General features: G+C 34.4%; 1 protein-coding gene across 7 annotated transcripts in view; it reads right to left on the minus strand.

Annotated features, from left to right (window-relative positions):
• Positions 1 to 8276, minus strand: part of LOC117168247 (arfGAP with SH3 domain, ANK repeat and PH domain-containing protein) — a 561385-nt gene that overhangs the window by 160367 nt on the left and 392742 nt on the right. The gene's annotated exons all lie outside the window — the stretch shown is intronic.

Consider the following 8276-nt stretch of genomic DNA (forward strand, 5'->3'; position numbering starts at 1 on the left):
TCTTTATGGCAAGTTGATGCATTCGTCTTTTGGTCTTATGATCAGCCGTTGGTTTTGTTTTACGGTTCGCATCGGCCAAAGCTCTCGCTGCATTATACACGCGATAATTGATAGCCCAGAGGTCGGATTCACCGGAAAAATGTCCACAAAGCTCGTCATCCATTTCAGCCAGATCTTTAGGCTTGAGAGAAACCTTGGTATTGATGTTTCTCCGGGTCGTAAAGCATCGCTCTTCCTCTATTGGATGCCTGCCCGCGGTTGGTCTTAGTGTCGCCTCTCTTTCTTTGTTGCCGGCTTTTTCTAGCTGTGGTAGAGTAGGCGTTCCGCTTACATAGCCCCTTTTACGGAGTAGTTCAGCATGGTTTCGCAGACGTTGCTCCGAAAAGTGCGATAGCTCCAGGTGTTTCTCGCACCACAGAGCATGCAGCCGTGCCATGTAACCCCGTTCACGGGCCACACTCGCATCGTAGCAGTATATCAAGTCGTGATTCAGTTGCTCCGTCCACCCAAAGGTCGCGAGATCCCGCCGATCCATCGCATTGAATCTATTTTCATTGGCTCCCCCAGCTCTAGATTGGTCGGTATTTTTGGCCGACCCATTGTCGGGAGCCCTGCGCGTTCTGTTGTTTTGAACCGCACTTACTACAACTATGTTTGGTGTTGTCATTGTTGTTCCCACGAGAAGCTAGGGAAAGGGTTCGTCTATCCTTGTAGAGCCCCGCATGCAAAAATTAGGCTGCGTACTCTGAAAGGTCGCCCGGTATCCCAGAGTCACCGTTCTAGACACCTCACCCAGGTTCAGCAGAAACCCTTGGTACAGGGACCTTCTATCCGCAAACCGAGGACGCGTTCGGTGGCTTTGTTAAAGGCCCTTCGGTTTGATTCTAGATATATATATATATATATTATTGAAATAATGTTAATAATACGAAAAAAGACCTGAAAAAACTAAAAAAATAATAATTAAATGTTAAAAAGATCCCTTCATGAAATTGTGTAAACATAATTATATTAATATACATATATCATAGTATGTAGCAGGCAAGCACCATAGCATCCACGCCAACCGTTCTCACACATACATGCATGCTTTGAGTCGCCGCGCCTATCCATGCACCGGACCGCGCGCATGTATACTGTCCTATCTCGATGTTGCCGTTCTAATCCCACCACCCTCACCAAAAACACCCTCTAGCTATGGGAAAACTGATACGTTCAATAAAAAGAAAAGGAATCTATCGATTTCCACCATTCAAAAAATTCCCAATATAATGAAGGGCCGTCGTATCCACCTAAAAGTCAAGCGTGATAAATAACTTATAATTTAAGTTGAAAGGCAAGACCTACAATATAATTCCTAATAATTTTGGTTTTAAATCGTAAATTATTAAGCATTAATATCTGTAAATGAATGAAGAATTATTGTCGATGGAATTTCATAATTCTGCAGACTAATTTCCTGTCTCACGCTTGCCGTGAGACCATGATAAAAACATGCAAGCAATTGCAGAAAAGTGGCATAAGGCGAGCCGATCATATTCATTTCTTTCGTATCACCCCACTGTCTTCCTCCAGTCAAAAATTCCTGACTAAACAAAATATCCCACTCACTCCTCCGACAAGACATCAATAAAGGAAATTAACGGCAAGTAATCCAGGCAGTTCAACAAGTTTCTTTCTCTAGATAAGAGATCGGTGATAGATCGAGAGTTTTACTTGCCCGTCCGGTCGGATAGTCGCGGTCACTCGAAGCACCGTCGTTATTGAGGAACCTAGGAGTCAAATTTACAGTTGAAAATCCTTAAAGAAAGTAGGACGCGTAAGCCCGACTCCTTCTCAGATTTTCCTATTTAACACCTGCAAGCATACCGCTAAAAGACATTAAACTAGGAAAACTCGGTTCCGACAAGTGATTAGGTCGATCAGTAGATCTTTTCGATCCTTTAGGCAAAAATCGACGTGGGGCAATCCCATATGACCTCTCTCGATTTTTATCTTTTGGAAAAAATCCGAAATTCTTGTATTATTCTGGAGCAACGAGACCCAGAGTAAAAGATTTTCCCTCGAATCTCAAAACGAAAGAGAATCTGAACCCAAAGTTGGAATCCGACTTTATAGGGAAAAGGGAAATAGAGGTTTTCTCGAGACCAAGAGAGTATGAGACAAACTCAGGTTCAAAACCAACTATTGCCTCTTCTCTGTAAACTTAGATTTAACATGAAGCAAGGTTAAAGTGGGAGCTAGGTGCTTGTGAACAGTGTAACTTGGACTAGAGTTGTCTTGGACAACGGAATCGTGAGTGTGCGTTTAATAATCTAAAGCCCTATAATGGGGAATTAACATAGGACTTCCCTACACAGTTCCTTATTTTAGGTAGAACATAAGTATAAAATTATTCGAACCTACAAAGGACAATGGGTGAGTCTGTATCATACCTAATGATTATGCCTATTATTGATAAGTGTGCTTTCAACGTTTTTTATATTAAAGGTGTATAATGATATATGTCACCCGTAAAATAAACTTAACCTGTGCAGTTCTGTTTGAAATAGGTGTCCCAATGTTATTCCTCACAACCTCTCCGAAGTTAGTTTCCACATAATCTACAAAAGGAATTAGCATCCCTGGATAGTGATAATAAACAACGATCCCCACAAAAGTAAAACACTCCAGCCTCTCTGGGGTGACAGTTTGGAATTTCCTCCGAGATCCGACTACCTACCATTTGTTTCTTGTGTAGTACATTATTGAAGGACATCCTCATAAAGGTTGGGTTGTAACATATGATAAATTTGAAACATCTATTATTCCTAGAAACAACTCGAGTAAGTTAAAAATATAAAAGGTTTAAAAAATTATCAAGAACGAATCTGGAATATTTTAAGGAAATATTTATATTGTGTAAGATTAAGAAAAAGATTTTTCAGGATTTATAAACTATTTTAAATTAAAATAATTTAACTTTTAATTTAAGAAGTTTTATGATTTTTAACAAAAATGTAATCGTTTAATTTTGAATACTTCTGGCTTAGAATGGCTTCACACGATTTGCAGCTTAGTTTTTATTACTTCGAATGGAGAAATTTGTAGCTTTAGAGTTTGAATTTTTTAATTTCATTGACCGTGAAAAATATTTTCGAACCAGGAAAAAACCGGAATTTTTTCTGCGATTAAAACGGCCACCCTGTTTCAACCAAAAATAATTGTATACCTCAACCTAAATGCCGAAAATGTCCCGCTGTCTTGCAATAAGCATAGAAAACGGGATTTTTACACTTTTAACTTAGCATTGGACTTTTTCGCGTTTTATCAATATCCAATCCAAGAATTTATTAATTTCGACATAACCTATAACTTGTAACGAAAATCGTTAAAATTTAAACCATAAGCAGCATTTTGAAAACATAAATTTTAACGTTAAAATTCAAGTAGTTGAATTGAAGACTTAAAAAATCATTTTTGTACAGTTATTTCTTGAAGTTAAGCAAAATGTATTTATAGTTTCTGTTATGATAAAACTGAGAAATTTCTAATTAGAATTATATATTAAGCTTCAAAAATTTGAAAATTGACTCCGAAATATTGAACGTTCTCCAGTGTTATATACAATGAATCTTTAATTTTTAAGTTTTGATATTTGATGAAATAAGATAATTAAGAACTTGTGGTTAAAAAAATTGCCTTATAATAAATTTTGTTTTAATAAATAACTGGAATATTTCTTAATTATACAATTGTAAAATTTAACAAATTTATTCTTAATAAATCTGATTTATTTATTAAAAATACGATGATAAAGTATTTTTATCACAGAAATTTTCGTTCAGTATTTAAAGTTTTATTAAATTATTGTTTGAACGTAAAATCGAAATAATTCTATAAAATTTGCATGAACAAATTAATGTAACAACAGGTGCGCCTCAACGGAAAAAAATTTCTCCCTTAATTTTCTGCGAGCCTGATAACATTTCGCAAGCAATTTTTGCAGGATTTAGATCAGCACTAATTTACCTCGAAGTTTTTTTGTCTTGTTAATTAACCATTCCATTTTTGAGAACATTTTTTGCAATTAAAAAAAGATACTATGAGCCTTTGTACAAATAATAATAATAATCATAATAATTAATATCTTTATTAAGTATAAACACAATTTACTTTTTCAGAGTATTACTGTGAAAATTCAGTTTATTTCTTACCATCATATCATATAATTTTCTCCATTATTTATTCCAAATATGTATTTTTGGTGCAACTAGACATTCCGCTATTCATATTTAATTTATTATTTATTCGGTAGTTCCGTGTTTATATGTAGCGATACATGTCAACCTTTCTAACCTCAAAACATCTTTCTAATGCTTTACCGTCATATTTGACGAAGAATGAGAAAACCAGAATTCGATTTCGTAGTAAGGTGAGGGCAGCACCTCGATAGGGCAGAAAATGTGATGTCCTATACATATAATTCCCCACTATTACGCCCCGTACACACCTACGTTTATAATATCTTTGATCGAACACTACAATATCTGTTAAAGTTATTCGTCTGTTAAAGCCGGTTAAAGTCTGTTAAAGTTTGTTAAAGTTATTTGCAAAGTTTATTTGTAAAAATATTATGCAATTTAGTTTCATTTGACAATGAAAAAGATCATTTTGCACAATTATAAGTTTTTTAAAAAGAAAAGACGAAATTTTTGGCGAAAAGGAATACCTTCGATATTGTGGTTATGTTCATTTCATCAGTTCACGAATTTTCTAAATTCAAACTGAGGTGTCGGTAATAGATTTTTGAGGTTGGGAAATCTAAAATCGATGAAAAAGATATTAAACATTAAAGATAAAAAAATACGTTTAATTCCCTAAGAACTTTCTTCTTTTGGGTTTCGTTCACTGAGAGATACGTATGTCGTTCACTGGTTTTGAAGGTACAATAAAAATATTTAAAATATATGGGATCTACTAAATTTGGAGAATGATATTTACTTAATTGTATTTCAAAACATAATCACAGAAAAAAATCACCAAAGTTGTAACACTCAAAACATTTAAAAAAAAATGAAACTTAAAGTTGTAAGCTGAAAAACGCCCGTTATGAAAAAAAGAACAACCATAATTTTTGAAAACCCTACAAGATTAATATAACAACTTTTGGAATTGTCTTCAAAAGTCTAAAGTTCAAATTTGAACGCACAAAACAGAATACAAAATTAGAAGGAATGCGCTTCATCGGCACGCGTGCGACTCGCACAAGGTGCGACACATATGTCACGTATATTGGGACACGCCTGTTTGGCGACCTGTGTGACACGCTGACGGTTTATTCGCACTCGTGTCTGCACCGGGCGTGGGACCGTGCTCGCATATTGTTATCTGGGTCACTTTACGCTGTTAGGATTAATTTCTATACAGAGATATTAGCAGCTGTGGTAAAAAATACAATTTTTTAATTTCTTTATCATGATTTTATATTCTTTAATTGATCAGATTTAAATTAAGGGAGTACTTTATGATAAAGTGATGTATTGTTGTAAAGAACTCTACTAGATTTTGCAAATTTCATTCTTTTAGAGCACATTCTAATGCGCTAAACAAAAAATATGTTTTCAATTAATGTGAGGGGTCACGTTTGGTCGCTCCAATTAGCTTTGAAAGAGTTTGAAGTTTTATTATTTCCACTACTTAATCGAAGATTCAAAACGATGATTCAGAAATCATATTTTCGCAATTGTAAATTCTCATGGATACTTTTTAATGTAAGCCTTCTTGCTTCAGCGAGTGACACAAATATATATTTTAGATTAAGTAAATATACAACTTACAATATTTTATGAAATTCTTATTTACGGTTATAAATAATATTGCTTAATATTTCCCTTATATTTCACTTCTTTCCAGAGGCAAGATATATTGAAACAGAAACGTCGAAATAGATTAATCTCAACAAATAAATCTCTCAGAAAATGATGTAGCGTTGTATTCAGATTTTTGTGCAAGCATTCGACCAGAATCATTTGACTATAAGTAGGGCCGAAACACGTCAATGTCCGCGAAACAAAAACCTAGTAAGTAACGTGTCATAACATAGCAAGTCTTTCAAAATGTTTCTTATACAACAGTGAAACATGGTATGTCCATATTCCCAAAGGAGAACCTCGTAAGTCCACGGCCTTACTAGATATTGTACTCAACCCATGGACTTGCCAGCCCAGATAGCAATTTTAGCTCACCATGCGCGCATCCCGGCAATAAGCGTAGAATAGAGAAAAATTAATATTTTCAGATTTCAGTGCAAAAGTGAAGATTATTCTATTATTTTGAAAGAGCGATTTTTCCATGTGTCTAAAATGCCACAATAAGAATAAGATATCTCCTAAACTTATTCACTTCTATTTCCATAACGATCGTCACACAGTTTGCTATTCTCCCAAAGAGAACGTGTTTTCAATATATTTAATTCCTTCTAATTGTACCGGTAACGCAACTCACAGAGATATTTTTTATTCCTCAGAAGTGGTCATATTTTGATTTTACATAATTTCTTCCAATAAGTTCACAAAATATGTGTAATAAGTTGTTTTAATTCCTTCATGCGGAATGTAAATTCTGAAATTTTAATTCTCACCAATTCAACTCTGCCTCTCTATAGTTAAAATTATTTAAATTCACACATTTGCATAGATTTCTTTGTTGCATTTTTTAAGACGTTTAAACAAATTATCAAAATATAAATGAATATAAATTTGAATATTTTTCGAATTTAAAGGTTATAAAAAGATTTAATAATGAAAAATAGGTTAAATAAATGTTTTCGTTAAATTTTACTAAGTCGATAACGAGGAATAGGATTTGTACTTTTTTTGTTCCCTTTCAGCGATTTTTAGACAGGAAAAATCGCGTATTCATAGGAATACAAATTCTTAATTTTTCTTAATGCAACGCTTGTTACAGGGATGGCGCAGGCATAGCGTGTATATGTACACACACGGCGTGCGCGCAGATCAGTACGCAGATGTGTCATCCACGGAGGGGCACATGCCCGGCCCGTCGCGTCGTGCTTGCACGCACGTGCGCGCATGGAGAAAGCACTTAGTGCGCGCGTAAATAGGGTCTTAAAATTGGGTCTTTTTGTGATAAAGGAAAGAACCAGCAAGATTTAATTTTAAATTTTTAGTTAAGAAATGTAAGATTAAAACATTTAGAATTCAAAATTCTACCACGCACGTGTATACAAACAAAAATCAAATACACGCCAACACAACAAATTTAAGGTTATATGAAACACTTAACACACTTTCTTTTACATAAGACCTTTTATTATTTAATTCCTTTCGAATAATCATTCTTTCACTTTTCCTTGGATGAAAACAATTAGGGATAAAAATACACGAAGTGATACAAAAAATAACACAATAATACCACTATGACAAAAAAGACCGAAGCACACACGGTACACGACGCGAACGAATAGGCGCCTTGCGCCAACTACGAGAGTGCGCCGGCAGGCGTCGCAGCACTAGTGGTAGGAAAACGCGGATATCTCGCACATGCGCAGTAGTGATTGCTGTGTATTTTTAACAAAATTTGCATGAAGAAATGTTTGTAATTTTCTTTGAAAGAGATAGTATATATGTACTTAAATTTTATTGCAGAAATGAGGCTTATTAATCTTTGCAACTAATTAATAAAAAACAAAGCTATGCATAAGAAACATAATATAAAGTTAAACTTTTATTTTATTTTTATATCTTTGGATTTTGCACACAATCATTTTATTAAACATGATTCTTTGCAATTTTTTAAACTTTAAATTCAAAATTCTTGTCTATATTAGTTGATAATTATTGATTTATATTATTTACTTCAGCAGATAGCAAAGTGCATTCATAGTGCGCGCACGTGCACGTCGCATATTTTCATCTCCGGGTGCCTGTTTGCATGCCTTTTATTGGCGACACAGTGTGCACGCACCAAGTGCGCATTCACAAAGTGCTGGCAAGACAGGACATTCTTGCAAGCATTTCATGCGCGCATCGACGTGCGCGAATCGTGCACGCACAATTGCTATCTGGGAGGTTTTTCTTAAGCAATTGATGGTATATGTCGCTACTTACTCGGTATTAATTAATTTTAATTAATAATTAATTAATTAACAATAATAATAATTAATTTTTATTAGTAACCTTGGCGTCTCCTCTAAATATTATTTTAAAATTATTTTAAAAAATGGACAGGAGTTTTTCAGTATGAAGAACAGGTTTCCAGTTGCAAATAATAAG

The sequence above is a fragment of the Belonocnema kinseyi genome, chromosome 2 (assembly GCF_010883055.1).
Source record: "Belonocnema kinseyi isolate 2016_QV_RU_SX_M_011 chromosome 2, B_treatae_v1, whole genome shotgun sequence".
Classification (NCBI taxonomy): domain Eukaryota; kingdom Metazoa; phylum Arthropoda; class Insecta; order Hymenoptera; family Cynipidae; genus Belonocnema; species Belonocnema kinseyi.